At 38.4% G+C, this 23,593-nt stretch overlaps 1 long non-coding RNA gene across 2 annotated transcripts in view; it reads right to left on the reverse strand.

Annotated features, from left to right (window-relative positions):
- LOC136991667 (uncharacterized) overlaps positions 1–18,887 on the reverse strand; it is a 62,661-nt gene extending 43,774 nt beyond the window's left edge. For both annotated transcript variants that reach the window (XR_010883879.1, XR_010883880.1), the window contains exons 1-2: positions 18,788–18,887; positions 18,547–18,693 (exon numbers count right to left, since the gene is read on the reverse strand). This is a non-coding gene — a long non-coding RNA (uncharacterized lncRNA). The remainder of the gene's footprint in view (positions 1–18,546; positions 18,694–18,787) is intronic.
- Positions 18,888–23,593: the final 4,706 nt, after the last annotated feature.

A 23,593-nucleotide genomic window follows, 5' to 3' on the forward strand; every position in this document is an offset into this window, starting at 1 on the left:
GCTTTAAATAGTTGAAAGGAAAGTACTGATGTGTGCCAAATATTATCATTATTAGAGGAGACTAGACATTACAGAGAAAACTTATCCTTCTCCATCATATAGTGCTCCTGGAAATGCTCTGCAGTGGTGTCAAACTCACCAAAAGACTAGCTCCACGGTCCATCATTTCAAACGACCTATAGAAGCTTTGTGGTTAAGACACTCCAGAGTTATTTCTTATCTCTTTGCCACTGACTTCTCCTGACAAATCACAAATTTCCTCTGTGTCTTAGCTCCTGATAGATAGAATGGAAATGTTTCTATTGTGTTCCTATTGTTGCATAATCAGTCCATGTGCAATGTGCTTGCACAGTCCACGTGAGTAAATGGATCATTAGGTTCTGCATGGTCATCCAAGAAATTAGTGGCACTCAGTGCATCCAGTCTCACATAATGTTGTACTTGGAGAAAAAAAAATCTGTCCCAAGCAATATGTTTGTAAGGTGGACAAAATAGATTATGAACCCTCTGCTCCTGTCCAGCACCTACGTTCCCCATTACTGACACAGATGATATCTGTATCTAAAATTTCATGAAAGTGCATTAGAAAAAACCTGGACAAGATTAACACATACCAGACACTGAAGTAATATGTAGAATTATCTTGCTGGAAAAGAAAAAATAAACACAATTATCTGAATAAAACCAGAACCTGCAATATTCAGATAGGAGGCATACCAATTTTCATTTGAATGAGTTACCAATTCAGTGCTTGTATATCTACTTAAGCTGTCAAAACATTACATGCCGTGGAATATATTATATATAGTAGATGGGTCAGATCTAGGCCACTTCCTTCCCCCATACAAAATAGGAGATGGCTAAGCAGGGCCAGATTTTAAGCTTGTTCATGGCCTCCCATAATCTTACTCTCAACAAGTCATGTAGTAGGATCCAAAAGGGGAACAGAAGGAATCAGAAGGAGTAATTTATATTTTTTGTTATTACTGCCTATCAGCCTGATGTTCTCAATGCTTTCCTCTGACAGAAGTCCTTAAACAGCCAGGCATGAAACTGAGCATATGACTTAATCATTTGACCACATCTCACACACTCCAGATGTTGCCTGAGATTCTCATGCATTTACTACATGTTGCTGCAGTCTCTCTGGCACTCTGTGACCCCACACACCAGACGTAGTAGATTGACCTGCTCTGTAGTATGCAGACCAGCCAGCTTTTGTACATGAGGCTGCGGAATAGAGAAGAGACTAGGATGCTGTGAGGCAGATGCAGATTATGTCTTTCAGCAGAGCCCAGTGTTGAAAACGAGAATGTAAGACATACCACCATGCTGGACCAGTGGTCCATGTAGACCAGCACGCTGTCTCCAAAAGTGGCACTAGGAAATGCTGTTCAGGAAGAGCACGCACTCTTGGCCAGTCTTCCCTTAGTACTCCTCCCACATCCACAGTCATTGAATAGGCAGTTCCTGCCTATTCTCTTTAGCATATTATTGGGCCTGTTTTCCAGGAATCTCTAATTCCTTTTAGAAACTGACCTTTCAGACCTTTCTGTCTGCCCCCAAAATGTGTGGCAAAGAATTTCAGAACTTGACTGGCTGCTGTGTAAAACAGTATATACTTTTACCTGTTTTAAACTCATCTTCTACTAGTTTTAATGAATGACATCAGGTTTTACTACTGAAGGATCTGGCGAGTTAACAGCTCTGTACTCACTTCACTTAGTGCCTTCATGATTTTGTACATCCCAGCCAGATTCCCACTGAGCCTTCTGCACTCAAAGCTGAAGATTTAGCCTTTTAAGTTGCTCCTTGTAAGGCAGTTATTCCATACCCTTAATCATTTTTATTGCCTTTCTCTGTACCTTTTCTAACTCCTCTATGACCTCCTTGTGATATGAAGACCAAACTGCACATAGTGCCCAAGATGTGAGTTCAAGATTTTGTACAGCAGCAAAATGATGCTTTTTGTTATATTCTCAATTCCCTTTCTGATGATGCCTGACCATTTTTTGGCTTTTTGACTACTGTTTCACCTTAAGCTGATGACTTCAGAGAGCTGCTGGCAATGACTGCAAGATCTCTTCCCTGAGCTGTAACTGCCAATTTCAAGTTCAGCATCCTGTAAGCATAGTTTAGCTTATTTTTCCCCAGGATGAATTACCTTATAGTTATTTACACTGAAGCTAATTTGCTACTTTTTTGTCCACTCACTCATTTTGTGAGAATTTTACAGTCTACTGAAGAGTTCACATACTTTCTGTTTCACTGGCTTCTCTGTGCAGTGACAGCTGGACTGTCAGCTTCTCTGGCAATTTTGTTTGTTTATTCAGTTCTTTGGGATCCATCTTTCCTGTCAGGCTATTCATATCCATAGGGACTTCAGAAACACCAACCCCCCACCATGTCCATGAGGAACCCAAACACAGACAGGTAAAGGAAACATACTTCACATCATATCATGCATATAAATAATATGGTAGTGTAGTATCAGACAGGTAAATAAATCTCATCTCTAATGACCAAGCCAGACTAACCCACTGTTTTCAAAATTTCCCCAATATAAGACAGATTTAGCAAAGAAAAGTAGCAAATAAAGATCTGCAACAGGCCAGGGAAAACCTAAAGTCTGAATGTAGAGGGACTGTCAGGGACAGGAGATCTGTGCTGCAGTCTGTAAGAATTGTGTAAAGGGCTGTCACGAGTTAAAGAGCTCTTGAATCTAGGAGATAAGAGTAGTACACAAGCCACTTATTTTGACGGGTTGTGCTTTATGTGCTGCATGAAACTTGGTTCCCTTTAACTGCAGTCTATATCCAAAGCTTTTACTGAAATGAAAATGCTTCAGAATAGCAGAATCAGCAATCCAGAAACAGATGTATTTTTGCAAACAATCCTTCAGTTTTCAGTAATGTATTTGAAGGACAATTCAATTTTCTAGTGCTCCCCTGAATCACCTCAGTAATTCTGACATTATCAGTGCTTGCAAAGAATAAAAACAGACAGCTTTTCCTATCTGCTAAAGACTGCCCCTGCAATGTGAAAATTATGGGCTCAGGATCTTAATGGTGTTTGTCTTTAATCAAAAAAAAAAAAGACAAAGAATATACCATAAAATTCAGATCATATATTCTGCCTCAGGTGGCCACTCCTAGCATCCCTCTTCCAGGATAATTTAGTCCATATTCTAAATTAGCATTCCCTAGGAAAAATAAGCCAGTTCCCCTCAGAGCCTGTCTCTGCCTGTCAGCAACTTTCACTTAATCCTTTCTCATGAGGACTGCCACCTGCTTCCAGGGTGGGGTCCTTCAGGCAAACACTGTCAGTTTTTTACAAGGTAACAATAGCCTAATCTTAATTCTTGACAACATATGGGAAGAAGCTGAGAGAGCTGTGACTGATCAGCCTGGGGAAGAGAAAGCTCAGGGCGGATCTTACCAATATGTATAAATATCTGATGGCAGGGAGTAAAGAAGATGGAGGCAGACTATTCTCAGTGGTGTCCAGTGAAAGGACAAGAGGCAACGTGCACAGACTAAAATGCAAGAAATTCCTTTTAAATGTAAGAAAATTCTTTTTCTGTTTTTGTTTTTATAAAAAGACACCATAAGGGTGACTGAACATTGTAACAGGGTGCCGAGGCAGGTTATGGAGTCTTCATCCTTGGAGATATTCAAAATCCAACTGTGAACGGCCCTGAGCATCCTGCTCCAGTTGGCCCTGTGTTGAGCAGGGGGGTTGGACCACATGATCTCCGGAGGTACCTTCCAACCCCAACGATTCTGTGTGAACATCTACAGGTCTGAAAATATTAAACACATTATTCCACTTCCTTGCATATTTGCCACAGGATACAAGGGCTCAAATGCAACTCTGAAGCATGCATGTTTGGGATAGGAGGGGCTTGCTCTGAGACAACCCAAGAGAAGAAGAGCAAGAACCTTGAAAGACAATCAAACATAATTTATGTTTGGACAACTGTTACTGTCACGTGCTCCAAGGGTCACTGTCCACTGAAAAAGGAAAGGCAAAACCCACGAGAGCCAGCAGAATAACAATTAAAGACCATGATTCAGAAAAGAACTTGCATGTGTATTTGCTTACTGATTTTAGTGGAACTTGCTTCAGCACTCTGCTGAACTGGAACGAAAATCCACTGATATTAACAAGCACTTCACCTCTACGGGGTGACTTACTTCATTACACTAATACCTTTTAAGAGATTTATTCCTCTCCTGAAGTATGCATTTTTCTGTGGTGTTTTAGGAAAGTCTATGACAAACATTATGATGTGTTAAGTGAACTGCTAAAGAGTCCAAATAGTTCCAGAGAACAAAGAACATTTTTTCTTTAATGTGCTTCAGAGGACTAAAGTAAATATATCTGGTAATTTAAGAGCACCAGCTGAAGTGTTTATGAAGTTGTACATGAGCTATTTGGTTGTAACAGCGTTTAACTGTAATTTGGTGGCCTTATTCACAACCTTTTTTCTTTTTTTATGACTTGTATTTTATGGGACTAGGCAATTTACTGTGCTGGGCTACTATGGCTTAGATCATCATGCTACAAACTGGAATCCACTTTTTGTTGTTTCATATGGCAGACTAGTTTCTAAGATACTTCTAGGAATCTTTTTGCATCAGTATGAGCATAGGCAAGTATTAGCCTTATTTACCCATCCTGCAGTAACACAAAGATTTCAGGCCAAAAGAAGTTTCTCTGAAGACCCTACAATTGCCTAACTACAGTGGTTAGCTATTTACTTCCAGAATAACCTAGAGATGTAACCACAGCGCTCATATCAGAGCTTACTCCTCCCATAAGATAGTGCTAAAAACAGTTGTCTTTTAGCATGAATAAGGTTAGATGAGTTCAGCACCTGTTGTAGCAAAGTATGGTAACTGCTGAGCCTGTTTTTTCAAAGCAGGTGTTGAACTCCCTTGACCCTATTCATATCAGCCGGACGACTGGACAACGGTTTTTCCTTAACAAAAAGCGTGTGTGATCTTGACACACAGTAGTTCCTGTGATCTTGAGAAAGCCTAAGGGTAAGCTCTGACATCTGCATTTTAAAGTTTGAGAACAATTTCAATAAAGTGGGAATCAGCCCTGAATTCAACCCCTTATTCAAGATAAACCTGAGCTTTTGAAGGTTTGAAATTGATTAATTTAAAGGATGCCTCTTACAGGGGTACCAGCTCTTGTTTTCTTTATTCGGCTACTTTTTTCAACCATCTGGAAACCTATAGGTGACCTCTCACTTAAACATCTCCAGATGCACTTGTTTTTCAACATCAACTACTTCTGAAATCTTTGGCACCCTGACCTCTGTAATACCATTTGGTGCAGAGCTACTGTTTTCTATAAGATTTGTTTCTTTGACATATACATTAGGCTCTTCTTATTTTACGCCAGTTGCTCTAGGAAGCAGAAGTGAATTTGCCCCATTTTATGTGTTGGTAGTATTATCTGTGATAATCACATACTGAGTAAGAAGATATAGCTGGGTAGATGTTTTCCTTCTGATTTAGGTCTTCTTTCCTCCTGAATTATAATCATGTTCCACTTTTCCAGAAAGAAAAAATACCACTCTATGTAATGTCTTTCAATGGAAGTTAGTAGCAGTTTTGTTCACAAGGCTACCTTTTTGGTGATTTTCAGCTACTGGTTCAATGGACCAAATACCCACCCTTTCCATTTACAGAGTACCAAATTGTATTGGAAAAAAAAGTTGGAAAAATCCACAGCTGGTATGTAATAATGAAACAATCATATTTTAACTTGCTTTCAAATCATCAAAATACTTAGCATATATACACAAGTGTGAAATTAGAAGAAATGCAAAGTGTACAGCAGTGTATAATAATGTTCACATACAGGCATAATAAAAATATAGCTAAACACAAGTGCTTCTAGGATATTAAAAGAACAGAAATTCTGTTGCCAAAGTAAATAATATTTTATTGAATAAAACTAATTAATAATGCTCATATTGAAGGATACAGTGGTGATTTCTTATTCTCCCTGCTGCTAACTAGCCACTTGAGCTACACAAAGAAAGTAATTTTAATTTCTTTGATTAGTTTCCTGAATGCCCACTGTAAGCTCTGTCTAAATATTGGTTCCTTCGAAAAATAGATTATCATGAGAGGGGAATTATTACTGTATTTTCCAATAAGAAGGGGGTGAAGTTGGTTCAATATGTAAGCAGTCTGTTGTTAGGACTTTTCAAACTGTTTATCATGTGAAAAAATGAAGCTATTTCCTACTTTTTGTTCAGAAACAATGGGGAGAAAATAGTGCTGTAGTTTGTATATTGAATTGGAACTTGAGATATCTATGTTCAGTTCTCAGTTTTGTGACCAGAAAGCTCTTTTTTGGCATTTACCAAGAGATTTCATTCATGTACCTTAGCTCTTTGTTTATAAGTTGTAAATATGGATAGACCAGAAAAATAAATTTAAAAAAGTATCTGGACTGTATGATGCTGACTGCAGTCTTTGCCAAGAAAGTTCCTTAAAAGCTGACTGACAATTGTACACCCTGTGTTGAATGTGAGCATGCCAATATATCACCTGTCTTTATCTCTGTATTAGGTAGTAGAGCTAAAATAAACTAACAACATTTTAATTTACTTAGCTTTATAAACACAACAAAATATTGCCTATAAACATATTTTAACCTCATTTTTCTTTTGTTAGTTGAGGTTTTTTTGGTATTACTGCTACACTGTTGTATCAAGCTAAGGTGATATGCTCAGGTTTACATCAGTGATAATTCGTTGTATGTTTTGGTAAGAACAACTTTTAGATGAAGTACAGGGAAATTCTCAAGAAGTCTTCTCTGCTGGGCAGCTTCCTGCAAAGTGGTTGCTCTTGACTGCGCTCACAGCAATGTGGGGTATGCAGCCACTGAGTGAAGGTTTTTATTTACTGGCCAATTCTCCTTGCCCTCTCACTTTGCACCAGCTGGTACACACAACTGGCAGACGCAGAAACAACTAGTCTGACTTTGGCCAGAGTGCTTCAAGTTCTGCAAGTGGTGAATCCAATATAGCACGTGCAAAATACATGTCTGCTTGCCTTCAATATTAACACTCGTAGACTGGAAAAGGTTATTATGCTGCCGTGAGAAGGATATAGATAGATAGATAGATAGATAGCTTCTGTTCTTGCCCATCTTCTTGCTTTTTGGCACCAGAACTAACTGTTTTGGAAGGGAGATAATTTCTCCCTCATGATATAAAGCTAATTATGAATTACTACTTTTAAAACAAAAGATGTAAGAATATAGGTGAATTACAAAAGAGAAGCAATGTAGTTGTTAATGTGATGGACACTGGTAACTTGTCATGCAAGTTAACTTGTTTTTTCTCCTAGGAAGGTATTCTCTCAAGCACTTGGCTCTTTTTACACCCACACTGTGGGTCCCACACTCATCCTGCTTTTCCTCCCTACTACTGAAGCACAACCGTTGCACCACCTCCAAAACTTGGAGTCAGAACATTCACCCTCCTGACCCTCTCCTAGTACAAGGGCAGCTCACCAGAGTCCTGTCCTTGTTACCAGACCTCTTCAGTTAAGTTCAACCAGCTGCGCTCCTGACCTGCAGCATCCCATACGTGATGACACTGATGCTAGCAAGTTCTCAGGTGCAGAGCACACACGAGCACCTCATATGGCAAATGCTTTAATTGATAGTAGTAAGGATTACACTTATATATTCCTACAAAGCCAAGTTGACCTCATGTGTTGTTTGGGGCATTTCTGCCATGAAACCACCTTACCTGTGGTTGAGTGGGACTGAGCAGCAGAGCCATCGGCCCAGGCAAGTAGTGGTCAATGGATCTTTTTGATAAGAAGAGAAGTACTCTCAGTAAGAGGCTGTTCTGTCTTTTTTTTGCTCCACTACAGTGGAATTCACTAAAGTGTTAGTGAGGGTCTCTGCCAGAGAGCACTCCCAGTCCTTTGAGGAGCTGAACCTAGTCCTTACTCCCATGATAGGTCAGCTCTTAGCTCCCTCCTTCATCTCAGAGAAAATAGCCATTTTTTTTTCTGATAAAATCATGTTTAGCACTCCTTCTGGGTTTCTCTCTGAGATGAAGTCCAGCTTCCCTCCAAGTATGAAAATTAATCTTCAATTTTTTCTGCCTAAACTATTTTTGCATGTTCTATATAATCCATGTCTTCTTTTTTTTCTGATCTTGACAGGATGAAATACAGGCAAAAACTTTCCTCTCTTCTGAAATTTGTAGCTGAAAGCTTGTAAGGGTCAGTTATCTCCACAGAGAAACTGCTGGTGGGTCACAGATCATGTTAAAACCTGTGAAGCATCAGCAAGGCAGGACAGCACAGTATATCTGAACCTCCATTACAGCTCAGATGGTACTAGTGACCTCTCTGTAAAATGTTTTCATCCCTACGAATTGCAGAGCTGCCATCTGGACTCCATTCACCCTCTGTAATTGCACTACACAAATACAGATACTTTCAGGCATGAGATTGCTCTGTCATGAAAAAATGAGTCCTTCTGTCTCGATTCATTTAAGGGACACTGGGGCACTTCTCCAGCTACACAGTGGTATGTTGGAGGTACTGCTTGCAGTCACATACTGTGTGAATATGTGTATAGATAAGCTCTCAAAAATGAGAGGTTACTGATAACTGGAATTTATTCAAGTTGTGTTGTCTATAGGTACACTCACAACTTTCCCCTTTCTCTCTGGGGTCTCCGAAAATGTGCAGGATTTATGAAGTCGAGAAGAGGTTAGGGCCATAGCACTGCTTATTTACATAGCATTGCTTCTAGTGAGGGCAGATGAAGGGGCGGGGGAGCTGTGTGCACTGCTACAGGTGCTGTCCAAAAAAATCTCTGGTCCACTGTGCTGGGAGTAGCACATACACAGCGTATGTTGAAGAAGCCCAGTTATTGGTGAATAGCTTCCCTACTCTGGAAAAAGAGCTCCGTGCCAGGAGGCTGATGTTGCAGACACCACAGCACTGTTCCTCAGGGTGCTCTGTTGTTGCCAGAAGTGCAACAACGCAGCGGTGTGGAATGATTAAAAGATGTGACTGGGCTCTCTGTAAGGATAGTCATCGATACAGGAGGAAATCACTCCTCTGCTTGCCAGCCTCTCTCCAGCTTTGTAGCCTGAAATTACTCAACTTTGACTATGTGAAGCCTCATTTAACTTTCGTCTTGTAATAGAACCTGCCATTCCATTACAGCATTATTACCCAGTCTCAGGTTTGGTGTTTGGCTTGCATTAAATATTTCATACAGTAGTACACTTAATGAACAGCACATCAGCTGTCTTTGAGCTAAACATTTAGATAAAAAGTAGGTACAAAAGTGCTTTTGAAAATACCAGAAAAATAATTACTTTGAGGGAAACAGGTAGAATTCTGTCCAAAAACAAAATAACGGGGGAATTAAATACTTGAAACTGAGTTCTTTTGCAAATATACAACATCAAGTATTTGTTTTACTACTATTACAATACAAGGTTTATAAAGTAAGCCTCAGTCAGTACCCCAGCCAGTACAAATGTTGGGCTGCAGCAACTGAATTGCTGGACCAGGAGTATGAGTTCAGGGAAGGCAGAAAACATTTTCCATCTACTAACCTTCTACACCACTCCTGTGACTCTAACAATTTAAACCAACAGAGCACCTGGCCCCTACTGTGTCTCCATCTTATTAGAAACACATTGACTCCAACAGCTGCCTGGGAAGCCAAGAACCACATTAATCACTGGGGTATCTCGTCTGACATCAGTGAGATCAGAATTTGGCTTTAATTCTCCAAACCGCACACAATTTTTACATAGGAAACATGTGAAAATTAACCTTGAGTGTTACACTAATTCTACTGTATTCAGAGAAAAACATGGACTGTTTCTTTTTGTTCAAAGCTTCTTTTAATAGCATCCTTAATCAGATATCTTCAAGTGAAAAGCCTTTTGCCCACTGGTATGGACAAAAGCGTAATTAGTGTTGCTTCTTTTTTAGCCTTGGGATGAAAGTCAGCACTTGTGGCAGTGAGTATCCACAAATGGCAGAATTGCTGAACCAGACACAAGTGCAAGCTACACAAGGACAAAGTTTTAAGAGATATGGCTGAGCTCTTTTTCTCCCCAAATATCTGAATAGGACTCTGGAAAGAGTCAGTATTTCCTAGTGACAGTTGAACTCCGTTTTGCAGCAGCTGATAGGGCTGGACATCCGCACCACCTGCTGTTAAGAGTGTTATAGCCTGGAGAATAGCTTAGCATCTTCTCACTGAAGAATGGAAAATTGCTATATACTATTCACTTTGTATATTCTGATTTTGGTTTGATTTTGGCTGCTGAATAGAAATAGGAAGAAAGAAAAAGGTTTTTTTTATTGGACAAAAAGTGTATGAAACAAGAGGAGATGATGGAAAAGACAATCGTATAGGCACTGATTGGTTAAAGCTTTCCTGGTTCTCTGTAATCCAAAGTTCTTTTGGAGGACCTTTATTATTTTTGAGAACAGTTTTAGAATGGGGTAATGATTGGTGTTAATGATTCCTCTGATTGCTGTCAGTAGACTTTTTACACTTATATTTTCATTTTAGTTGGATTTCAAATGAGAAATTATTTTTCTATTTATAATAGTTTCATGGTATTTTGTTGTTTCTCTGTAGTGTACTGATAACTGTCTCCTACACTGTGTCACAATCCTAGTCCATATGCCTCAGAACTTCCAGTCACAGACCCTATTTTTAATACCTGATTCAGACATATTTTAGATGTTGGTGCTTTGAAAAGGTGGCTCTGATAAAAAAGGGTCACAGCTAAATTTTCAAGCTGACTTGTGATATTGGGTGCTTCAGTTTCTGAATCGCTTTTTGACAGATATAAAGTAGGGAACTCCCTTCTAAAAGTCAAAATCTTCTTAAGTGCCTTGAAATAAGTTGCTACTCCCTTTCAAAAACGTGGGCTAGTTCTCCTGATAAATTCAATTAGAGGTGTCCAGCTCAAGCGCAGGATGAAAACACATATGCTGGACCCCTCTCTCACTGAGTCTATGTTTGTGCATGTGTGTGCGTGCATATTTATATTGCCTTCACAAAAGTTACTAGCTAAAGAAAAAAAGAGAATCAGGGCATGTATTACTTTAAAGACTTTCAAGCTCATACAGCTTGCTAGATTGTATTCAGTGCTTTGGTTAGATTTTTGTGTGTTTGTTGGAATTCTTCCAGTTTACCCTTACAGAAACTAGAAACTGGAAAACTTGTAGAATCTCATAGTCTATCCTTGAGAGTTAATTCTCTGAAGTGACTGGGGTAGAGGCAAGCTTCACAGCACAGTGGAGGGAGAAAAAGTTATAGTGTGTATAATCTGGAAAGGAATAAGTGTCTCTTTAGCTTTGGTTTTCAGCCCAAGTCAGGGCTACCCTAAATCCTGTCACATTCTTTCTAGTCAGCATAGCCCTGCACAGGTACGTGTTGGTCCTTGTCTGGTCACACACTGCATGGACATGACATATATATTTCCAAAAGTAGCCACAGAGGATCATCCTTCATAACTGATCCCTACTTGCAATACAGCTGCAAGGGCCTGCACTGCTGCAGAAGCTTGGCCACTTTGTATCTATTGCTACTTTAAAACTTCACTGCTGTGATTCCACTCCCTCCCCCATATTCACTCTTCTTATATTTAGTTTTATCTTATCCCTAACCTGATTCTCTTGATCTATGCCAAATATGCCTCCCTTTTCCTTGCTCTTTATAGCATTCAAATACATGAGCTTGCTCATCATCTTCCTCTTTAATGGCTGAATGGTGAAGTTAGACTTCTTTGTTTTTTTAACTGTTTTTCATAACAAAGTTTCCTTAGCCCCTTAATCATTTTTGTTGTTCCACAGATTGAGAGAGATAATTGCAGGGAGTTCTGAATGAGTTGACTTTTACATAATTACCAAAAATCAGCTTTCTGGAATATTTCTTGTGTGATAAGCATTGTTTGGAAAGTAGTTTTATGTCTTATAAATAATAGGCTTTGAATTAACCTTTTTTTCCACTGGCATTTTTTAAAAGAAAAAAATAAAGAAAACAAGAACACACTGCTAGAAATTATAATGTTATTTATTTTAGAGCTTTTAAAAACATTTTCATAAATGGCTGACTAATGACAAAAAGATTGAGATCCTGCACTCTGACTTCAGCTTACTCTAATGATCTTATCTATAAATGATTAGCAGGTTTATGAAATAGGAAAAAGTGGATTTTTTTTCTGGTTTTCAGTACAAATCATGCCCAGAACATGTTCTTTGGCATCCTGAAAACTAAAATAGAACAAGAATGTGCTTCTTATTATGAAATATTAATTTAAGTTGGAGTATGCTTACCCTCTGGGGGTTCTGTTCTGATTTTCAGTGCTTGCCAAGTATCTTTGTAGATGACTGATTTGGTGAATGCTCTACCCAGCATTCAGCAGTATACGCACTGGAAATATGTAATTGCGTAACATCACAGAGATGGGATATTGCCAATGAGACATGAATATAAATTACAAATAAGAAAAAAGATGTTGTTACCTTGTAACTTATTATTAGCATAACTTATTATGACCCCTCCCAAACCTTGTGCTATCCTAAACATGGGGAAATTTTACAAACAAGAGGCTTCATCTTGTCTAAACGGTGTACATCTGGAACAACCTCCATTGATGCGTTCCCCAAGTATTTCTTTAAAATTTCAGAAGTGGAAAACTGAAAGATTTAAATTTTTGAACAACTGCCTATAAAGCATGGGGCATGGAGATCATTAAGGTACTAATACACTGGCCACATCGCACAAGGCAGTCATTGGAAAAAGCCATCAGTAGGTATAGAGCCAAAATGTTTTTAAAAGGAGCACAACTGAGGTCAATTTTGCTCTGTCTGGCTCAAAAAAATGGTACTATTAAAGAAAGACGTGTTACTTTATACTCAGATATTAAGAGTTTGACTGCTGGTGGTATCAACAGTTTTAAATTTTGTTAGATTTTTTGTTAGTTTTTTTTAGATTTATGTCTATCTTACAGGTCTACTCTCTGGAATTTATGCAAAATGTTATATGCCTATTCACAGATCTGGGGTGACACGTTGTTGGGGTTATTAGCAAAAAGCCTCTTTATACTTTTGAAACATTAGATGAGGTCCTATGTTATGGCACTGAGAAAGGGAACAGTTTACGTACTTTTCAAATACTATGACAAGACACTGTGACACTGCTTTGCATATTATTAAATATTAAAAATAGAGCCCCTTTCTTAGCTGAGACAAAGTTTATGTTAACTGAAGGAAATATGTATGACAATTACTGCAACTGTAAATGGAACATAAGAATCAGAGCCCGCTCTGAGTAAAGTCAGTGGCAGAAGTCTTAGCAGGTGCTAAGCTATTTCGGCTTAGTAAAATTATGAGATATATAAATGTTAAGAGGCTAATATAAAACAAAAGAATATTAAAATTTTAGCATTTTATTAAGCTTTAATTTGAAAAAATGTTAGACATCCTCAGTTTATATCTCCCATTCTATTTGCCCTAAAGTCTGATGGAAAGGATTTTTCAAAAGCTAGTGCAAAAAATGTTACTTCTGGTTAGAAATAATAAAAAACTCAATCCTAATAGTGTATGTGTGCAGATTAGAACACAGATGTCTTTATCTTTGTTAAATTGAGTGGGGAAAAGCTCAAATGAAGAGGGGAATAATTCTGGCAATTCTGTAAAAGCTTGCATTACACAGATAAATCTGTCAGACAGGCAGTACCTTCATCAGAAATAATACTGGATGGATAATTGATAAGAAATGGATATCCAAGGAAAGCTGGAAAAGATCAGATACTGTCATACTACAGCAAACAAAGAACTGAAAGCCTGCCTTCGCTGTATCACTTGCTTGTATCTGAATTGAATCAATTTGACACCAAAGTCATTGGTTCTACATGCTGCAGAGGAGCAGAGACTACTTTATTTGCATGTTATCAGTATATTCTCATTTTAATTTACTAAGAATACCCACCAGGATACCATTTCAATAAGTGTACAATAAAGTACTAATGACAGGACATTATGTTCTGGAGTCCTGCAGTTTATGGGCTCCATTAATTTCTTTGTGGGATGACAAATAAGAGTCGTATGAAGTAACTTCTAAGAACATAGAGTCTCCCAGTCTCCATCCTGCCTCTCTCCTTACCAAATATTCAGTGTCTTTTATTCCTGCTACCTATTTGTTTAATGCCAATTGTGATTTTAATGTTAAACAAAGCACAAATTCGTTTATGGAGCCACTTGCTGTTGACAGAGGGAAAACCCTTCCCCTTTCTGTTGGCAAGACCTAGAATGGCATTTCACAATTTTGGTGTGTTTCTCAGAGGTGAAGAAAAACTGCTGAATTTTGAAGCCATATGTAGTACTGGTGCTACATGATGCCATGAGAAAAGAAGACAAAAATTAACCTGTACCAACAGCTGTAAAATTCTCCTTTTGGCAGGTAGTGATTATTTTCAGTTCCTCAGTGAAAGGTCATCTTTTCCTCTTGCCATGCCTTTTTATTACTCTTACACACTATCGCTAAGAGGTTTCTATTGCCTGAGGTACACAGAAAACTTGCTGTAGTGATGCAGTCTAAATAGAACAAACCTCCCCAAGCGAGTGCACTGCCCTGCTCATAGGGCACTAAGTAACACAGCAGAAAATTTCTACTGCACATGGTCAGGCTTTCACAGCTCACATTTTTGTTAAAAAAGGTGCCACTCTTTGTGAACTGAGTCTTTTCAACTCACTTTTCTGCAGCTGCTGTGTATAAAACACAGAGAACAGAATTTTCTTACTAGGGAAAAAAAATCTGGCTGAATTAAAAAAATGCGAGAAAGGAATTTGCTCCAACTTTCTCCCCTCACAGTATGTATACAGAGTATTAATCTTCAGACAGGCAAAGGACGATAACTGGTGTGAGCAGGCATGCACTATAATCAACAATGATATAATTCCATTCCAGTTCTAACATTTAAAACATTGTCCTTTCCAGCTATAATCAATCACGTCCATGGTGGGAAGATACCAAATTTTTTGTCATTGCTAAAAGGCCATTGATAGATTTTTATATTTAGGGGAAATATTCCACTGTTCTTTTTTGCTCAGATTTGATTGTTGGCTATTATCTTTTCAATAAGAATGCTACAAAAGGCTTGTTCAGCACATCTCTATCTTCAGACTTGAGACAGAAGGGAACCATCTGTAGAACATAAAGTATCCTTGGCATGACTGTGATCTTACAGGCAGCTGTTCTCCCATCCATGAGAGAGGGAGCTGTTTCATTGTCTGTGATTTCCTTTTAAATTATTTGAAGCTAATGGGGTTCATACCAGTGACTGGGGTCAATTTGATATGTAAATAATCTAATCAAGCTTTGATCACTGTCTGGGTGACTCTGTGGTTTACTAAACAGTCCAATGGGAAAAAACAAGCTTATTTCATACCTACAAAGAATGAATAACAGTAAGAGATGATTCTCCACATAGGGACTAAATGATTTAAATCTATCTTGCTGAGTAATCTCACTGCCTTAAGTGTAGCAGAGTAAGGAGAAGAAAGAGGAGATATGAGCCTGTTTTTTCATGTAACCTGATTTACAGTTTGGATACTCACACCCAGTTTAGAATCATTTTCTTTCATTTGCCGTTTTACTGCTTACTTTTTATACATAATATCACTGTGTTTGTATAGCATATGAATTAGGTTCCCTGTGACTTAGCTGCAAATGTTGTGACCTCCTACACCTTAAGTACCCTATAATGAGTATCACAGGTCTGCACATTTGAAGGAAAAAATCTATTAAACACAGACAAAGTATGAGCATTTGAAAGTGTGGTCCTGCATATGAGTAGCAGAAAACTCTATGAATATTTGAACAATTTGTTCAGATGAATGAAATAGGCATGTGTGGGCAGCTAGTTAGCTGCTTCATGAAATGGCTACCACATTAAACTGATACAAAATTGTAAAGATTTCCTCCAATAATGTCTGGCTCATGACTCAAGCTACATGTTTTGTGGCCTTAGCATAAGTTTGAGAATCTGGTGGTCCAGAGATTACATTCATATTTTTCTAACTATATGCTTTAGTCAGACTTTACACTTTCAGTGTAGCTCAGTGCCTCTTAAAATCAATGGAGAGAGCTTGAGAGACTTGAATATGCAGTGAATATACAGAAACCTTGTAGAGTTCTTTGCAGAAATGCTCCCTTCAATATTAGTCTTATTTAACTCAATTTAAAACTTCCATTTTCTTATCTGGTTCCAGGATCAAGCAACAATTCAGGAAGAATTTGCAGCATTTCTATAAAATATGTCAAAATCAAAATATACTCACTAAGCTGAAATGCTAGGCAACTTTTCTGGCACAATGAATCAAGTCAGTGGCAAAAACAATCAGAAGCAGTATAGGCATCTGCCAAATCACTAAAAGATAAATAAAATACTTTTGTTCCCAAACGCCATTTTAAGTTAGCTTCTTCATCTGTAACACTGAGAATGACATTACATAGCAAGGATTGTTTTGTGCCTTACGTCTCTGTTACTTCATGTGAAAGTGTCAGTTAATACCAGTGTGTGTTCACATAACTTAAGTGAATGGTTTCCTGGAGGAGCAGTTTACTCTAGAAAGGTTCACAGAGAGTCAGTCAATAGAATTACAGATCTAAAGCTGATTATGATAAATGGAAATTTTCTAATACATTTGGAGATGCGTTTAGATGGATCCTTAAATGTATTTGTGCATGCCAGGGGTCATCTTTGGAGGAATTAACACGGGCATCCAGAAGATTAGCTTTGCAGCAGCATGTGTCATGAAAGCAAATGTTACTCCGCTATTTCTGTAATTTACTAACAGTGTATAGTCTTTTGCAAAAGGGAGATGTGAATGAGGGATCACCTCGTCTCTTTCTTCTAGCTTGATGGCTAAAGACAAGAAAATCTTTTTCTTATTTGCTTTATTTTAGGATTGGAGTTATTTAGTGTTTTTTGCCTATGTTCCTCTTCTGCATTAGAATATCCCTTTTTGTCTAATCTTCTCCCCTTTGTCCCAATGTCTTCACATCCCTCCTCTTCCTTAGTGTTCACAAAATCTGTTTTCTTTATTCTGAATTTCTATTTTTTTTTGCTTTCATCAACAGTTAATTCAAGTCTCAAGTGAAGAGACTTCCCTTCCTATTCCTCATATTTAGTAATGTTTGCCTCAATTTGTCTCAATCTCTACCTCTCTAAAAAATAATGAATAGTGGCTATTTGTCCTCAGTTTCCTGCTCCTTGCCTGACATTGTTTCCATGGCTCTCCTCCCTTTATTTCATGCTTGCCCTTTCCTCTCACCCCTTGGTCAGACAGTAAGTGGTTTCCCCTATTTTCTATCATACCTGCTACTCCCCACTATTCCTTGCTCTCTCGTCTAGTTCTCCATTCCATCCTCTTTCAAAAAGCTGTGTATCTATCTCACACTTTTCTCTGCGTGGCTGTTGTCTCCTGTCAGCTCTGGCTGTTCACTGTCTGCTCTCACAACTGGCACATGTGGGAAGTGTGACTTTTTTGAAGAGATCGTTGCAATTCAGTTCTGGGAACAGGCACTGGAAAGAGAGAGCACAGCTCCTCTAGTGGGTAAAAGAGACTTGTTCCAGATGTGACAGTTTGATTTAATAACTAAGAAGAACATGATTATCCTTGTGTTAAAGGCATATTTCCCTGTCCTGAACAGTTTTGTTCGTATGCCAGTATTATAGAATTTCCTAGGCCACCAACCTTACTCCAATCCTGCAGTAGGTATCCTCACATTTCCTAGCCATGAATTAAGCTTTTGGCTATTTTCCCTTCAGCGTGATAAGTTTTTGTACCTGAAGTTGACAGATTTCTCTAATGAGACCCAACTATTATACTCTTAATTCAGACAAATAATGTTTTTTAGCCTTTATGGCAGTCATAAACTAAAGAAATTCAAGGAATAATGATCTCTTGGTGAAGCATCTACATCCAGTCCTTAAAAGCAATGACAATCTCAAGGCAGAGTACCCTTGTCTTTTGTATTAAGGACTACAGCATACCAACTCATACACCTAATTCTGCACATTGATAAGCTAGCCTTAGCCTGTGTAGTTTCCTGTTTTCTGTCAGAAGTCTTAGCCTGCAGAAGCAGACATATTTATGTATGATATACCTAATTTTGAATTGCTGCAATTAAAGAATCACTTTGTTTCCCTCCTTTGAGGAACATATTTCCCTGGTAACACATCTGGGGAGTTTCCAAAAAGAGAAATACAAAAGCATGTATGGATTAAGCCAAAGATTTCCTTTCATGAATTAATAAGGACAACACATCCTGCCCATCTTTTTTACACACCTGGACTTCCTAGCAGAGAGTTGGAAACACCATGCAAAGGCTGGTTGAATGTTGTCATCACCAGATAGAATTGGCCAGGTTCTGCAGTAGGTGAAGCTATTGTTTGTTTTTCATGTCTTCAAAATATATCTAACACAATCTGCCACTTACCAGAGCGGATTTCAGTTATCCTAGCCAGGGAGAGGTTTCTCAGCTGAAGGGTGCTTCAGAAGGTGAAGTATTTTCCTGCTGGTCATGACTGCCAGATCTGTTCTTCCTTGAAGCTGCTTGCTGGCTGAAGTTCCTGTTGTAACAGATCTGCGGACCATATTATGAGAAGAAAGGTCAGATAAGCACAGATACATTTTTCTAGAATGCTTGAATATATCAGTAATAACTACAAGATTATAACCTGGTGAGCTAGGCTTTGTGTAGTTGCCAGATACAGGAAAGTTTGTTCTGTTCAACTTTTGTTTCATTTAATTCTTCTCTCTAGTTTCTAATATAATCAACATTGCTTTCTTTAACATAATCTTGTTCCACATACTGTTACTGAAGTAGGCTGTTCCAAAGAGATGTAAATGAACTTCTGACCTCCGGAAGGGAAAGGGGGAGGTGAAAGGAGAGAGGTAGAAAATACGTGGCCTGGAGCACTCAGCAAAAGATGTGAAGTCAAAATGTTGCCAAGATGCTGGCTAGAGTGAGTTGGCACATAAAGCAAGTCAGAAGAGTGGATGACATAGCAGCCACAGGATCAAATGCTGACAGGTGTCAGGAAGAATTCTCTATTACAGTATCAATATTTTTGTTTTACTTTGTAAAAATATTTGCACTCTGCTGCCCTGCAAACAGCATTATTAGAAACACATTTTCAAATGATATAAAGAACCACAGCTGGAGGTGGTTATTTCAATATAACATATTTTACTTAATTTGGACACACTTAATTGAGACAGATGCTGTATTGAAACAGCTTCTAGAGAATCAGTTCACAATAGTGCATAGAAATGTGAGAGACTTAATTAGGACAGTAGTCACACGTTTTCCGTAATGAGGTGTGTTTGGCCACTGCCACAGGCTTACACAGTGTTTAGCCAGGTGTTAAATATGTGTGAAATTTTAAACTTCAGTCTTTTCATGGAAATGTTGTCAAATAAAGATTTACAGAAGAACAACAAATGAAATTCAGGATTATTATCCTTATTTCCTTGAGCACTTTACTTCATTCTGAGCCTCCTGCTCCCTTTTCTGTAAGTTTCAGTGTCAGCTCTGGGAAACACTACAGATTTCCATTTGTGTAGGTGAATGTCAACATTATAAAAAAGATAATTTCCTGAAAATGCTGAGGACCAGGAGGACAGCAGGTTTCCAGATTCTGGAAGGTCACGTGTCTCCTTTCATTCATGTTAATTTAGCTTAATATCCCAATTCCAAGCCTCAAGTTGCTCTGGATTCCAGGTGAATGTGCATTATTCAAAATTACTGAAACACCATTCAGGTGGCTTTTTCCAGCAGTAGATGATTTGGAGTGAGGCTTGGGAGCACAGCTGTGTATGAGGGAAAGTCAGCCAATAAATACCTCCCCTTGTACCCTAAGGACAGGAACATGTTTGTTCCCTTCTGTGGGGCTTCCACCAGAAACTGTAGAGAGTTCTTGTCAACAAAGTTCAAGGCCTTTAGCTATCATCAGTGAAATTTCCCTACACTGTGGGGTTTTAGAAGTAAAATATGCTCTTTATCAGTGCTTGATTTTTACATTCAGAGGTCCTGTCTAAACAAGAAAGGTATTTTTCCTGTATAGTCTGAGATGTGAATTCAAACCGATATAATGATAACTTATGCTTTCTGAGCAAATAATTTATTTTTTAAAGTGGTTATTTGATTTGGTTCACGCATTTTGAGAAGAGCTAACTGAAGAGTGGTTTGGAAACTTCAGGTCCATCAGGCAAGTCCACTGGTGTGACTGGGGAAAAATATCCTATATTTTCAGCCTCAAAAAGGATAGTGTGGTAAGTTAAAATTGGAGTTCTTGCTCATACCACAGTGAGAGGGGTCAAGGGTACAGTTAGGGAAGATCTGAGAAAGTAAAGGATTTTTGACTGGGTGATGTTCTTCAGTTTTATGCTGAAGCACATAGAGTTTACATTTTTTTCTCTCTCTTTTCAGGCCAAGTTCTTTTGAAGACAATTGGATGCCTAAACATAAGGGGTTGGTTCCAAAGATATTCCTAGCACTGTGAACTCGCTCCCAGTGAAATCAGTCCTCAGAAACTATGAGAGACATCTAGATAAAATCTTTTAAAAAACACACAATTCTGCAGGTGTGATCACATTTACTAATTAGAAACTGGGCTTCTTGCTTAGCTTGGGGAGAACACAGAACTTCAAAGGTAACATATTTTTTTTTCCTCACCCTGATATTCTCCGTACCACAGAAGCTGCTGATCCTGCTGTACCGATTCAGAAGAGCGTTGGAAAGAGGAATTCCAGTTCCTTTGCAGTGCAGGGAGACTGAGAATAAATGCTTTCCTAATTTGGCTGTGAGCTGAACTCAGGAAGCTGGAGGAAAGAGCCTTGAATCACGGGCTGCTTTGGTATTCATCCTGCTTTACACAGTCTGGAAGCTCTTCTGCTTGCAATAGGGCAGAGAGAAAGATGGAACAAGCTTGTATGAGTTATTATGGACTGGGGCTGTCTTCACTTGCACTCAGGTTTTCCAGGGACTGAAGAAGACACTTCCATTATTCTGGCCTGCTTTGTCCCATCTGGAGCTGAACTGTTTTTAGAGATAACTAGGGCAATCCCCTGGGGCGTCACGCTGTGAAAGGACAGAAGTGGGAAGCAGCTCAAGACATCAGCAGAAGAGAAAGACCTGGTCTCTACTCCTCCTCCAGCTGAAGCCAGCTCTGTTCCTATAGACATCATAGTGTATCCACAGAACAGCTTTCCCTGTACAGAATTAGGGGGCATATTCTTGGTCCCTGTCATCTTTTCTATTTTTGTAAGCTAGATCTGGAGCCCTCACCTCAGTTCATGTCTTGAAAACATGGCTCTTACTGCCTTTTCAAACTAATACACAGAGTTATATTTGGACAGCAGCATAACTGGAGAATTGTCCAACAAAATGTGTCAGAAGATCTCTAGCATATTTCCTATTTTAACAGTCTGTAATTTGAGTGTTTGTTCTCTTGGATGCCTTCAAATTATGCCAATTTCTAGACATTAGAGTCTAGGCTAAGTACTTTCCACAGAGATACACAGTGGATCTCTGTTTTAGTTGGAGTAAGGTATTTATTGGATCTGATTGCTTATTGCCTGAAAGAGCTATTCAGCTTGCTATAAAAATTGTGTTTTTGACATGAGAATGTTTCTGTGGCATTGTTTTACATAGCAGTGGTTGAATCTGAAACTTTAGATTCTCTTTGGACACTTCAGCTGTGATGTGGTTTGAGCTAGAGTACCCAAGACTCTCTTTGATTCCATACCAAGGGAGAAGTGAAATATTCTTGCATGTTTTTGATGTCCAGGGAGGTCTATGTTACTTGCTCTGCAAGATTTCCCTGTTACATTGCAGGTACATTACCTTCTTGGTAGGTAATGAGGACTAATATATCTTTTTTGGTGCAGAAAGCTGAAAAAGGGGTCAAGCTTACAAAGTTGAACTTGGTCTAAATCATTCACAGGAAAACATTTTTGTTTATAGACAGTGCTGTGACTAAGGCTTAGTAAAAGTCTTTTATTAGTCCTGTTTCATTTACTGACTCAAAATGTAATCATGGGCATGTCCCAAGACCTCATTTGCCTTAGGCAATACAGCTAGAAATATAGGTAAAAAAATAAGCCGTGTGGAATGCTGTGTTCCACATCCAGCCTGAGTGTTCTTTGAATAAATTAATTTCTTCAAAAATGTATATAAAGTAGGGATGTATTACCAAAAAAAGTTTACGTGCATGGGTGGATTACTGCACCCTTACAAGGCAATGCTGTCTCTGGACAGAAGACAGAAATTGGAACAGACATCTACTCATTTACATGTGCATCAAGAACAGGAAAAAGACTAATGAATCACTTATAAAACAAAAGACCCTGGATTTTATGATTTGTCCCTCTGTTCCAGGCTATAAAAACAATTCATGATTTAATTCTTCTGATGCACAGATGTGTTGCTGATTCAGTAAGACTGTTATAGTGCAATTTCTGCTGCCGATTAAGTTCATAAGGCAGTGAGCCATTTTTCAGACCATCTTATTCACCATTCATTGTTATTACAAATTAGCTTAATTTCAGCTGATAAATTTTCTATTTCCCAGGTTACATCTCACATATAACTGGAACTTAACTCTATATCAAAGGCATTTTTGATGTATATTTTTAGCTAAGTCTTTACATTAGCATTACATTTGAATTAGCACACAGTTTTGAACCATGCATGAGCAGCAGTTGAAAAAAGGATGAGCTAGGATTTTTAAAGTACACTCTTAAAAACAAGGAACTGCCAAACTCCATTTCTGACTTTCTTTCATTAATTTAGGCAAAGTTTCTTTTGGAGTTTTTCTCGAGCAAGTTCTACAGAATTTGGCCTAGCTTTGTCTGTCTTCAGCCATAACAGCAATGTAACTATGGTCTGTTCTTAGCCTGTCACATCACAAATGGCCTCTTTAAACAAAGACCTACAATGTCAACTGCAGTACACTGCATGAGTATTGACTTTAACTTTTTGCAGGCAAGAACATTACAAAAACAAAACTGCAGATAGATGGAAAAAAGGCAGAGATTTTAGAATGAAAAGGTTCAGTTGTTTAAAATAGGTTGGGTCCTATGTGGCCATTTAAAAAAAATTAAGCTATAACAGTCATATTTAAAAAAATAAAATAGCTCTACTGTGCAGCTTTTGCTTTCTTCCAACAGAATGGTGCTGTGTTGAATTTCAAGACTGATCCTGGAAAGCATCTTAGGTGGCAAAGCAAAGATCAAGGCCAATGTCAAATTTTTCTAATTTATTTTTCTCCAGTGCTTTCAGAGTCTGGAGGCAAGATGAAGTCTGATTGGATTTAGGGTATTATATTCCCACATATTTTTCATGAAGAAATTTCTTGGGACTAAGAAAATCATAGAAAGAAAAATCCCATATTCTTTTTGGCTTAGTATAAGATGTGCGTATGTAAAGTGTAACTCAGGTGAGGCTTTTCAACATCTCGTCTCAGACTGATATCCATGAC

This window comes from Apteryx mantelli, chromosome 3 (assembly GCF_036417845.1).
Source record: "Apteryx mantelli isolate bAptMan1 chromosome 3, bAptMan1.hap1, whole genome shotgun sequence".
Lineage (NCBI taxonomy): Eukaryota > Metazoa > Chordata > Aves > Apterygiformes > Apterygidae > Apteryx > Apteryx mantelli.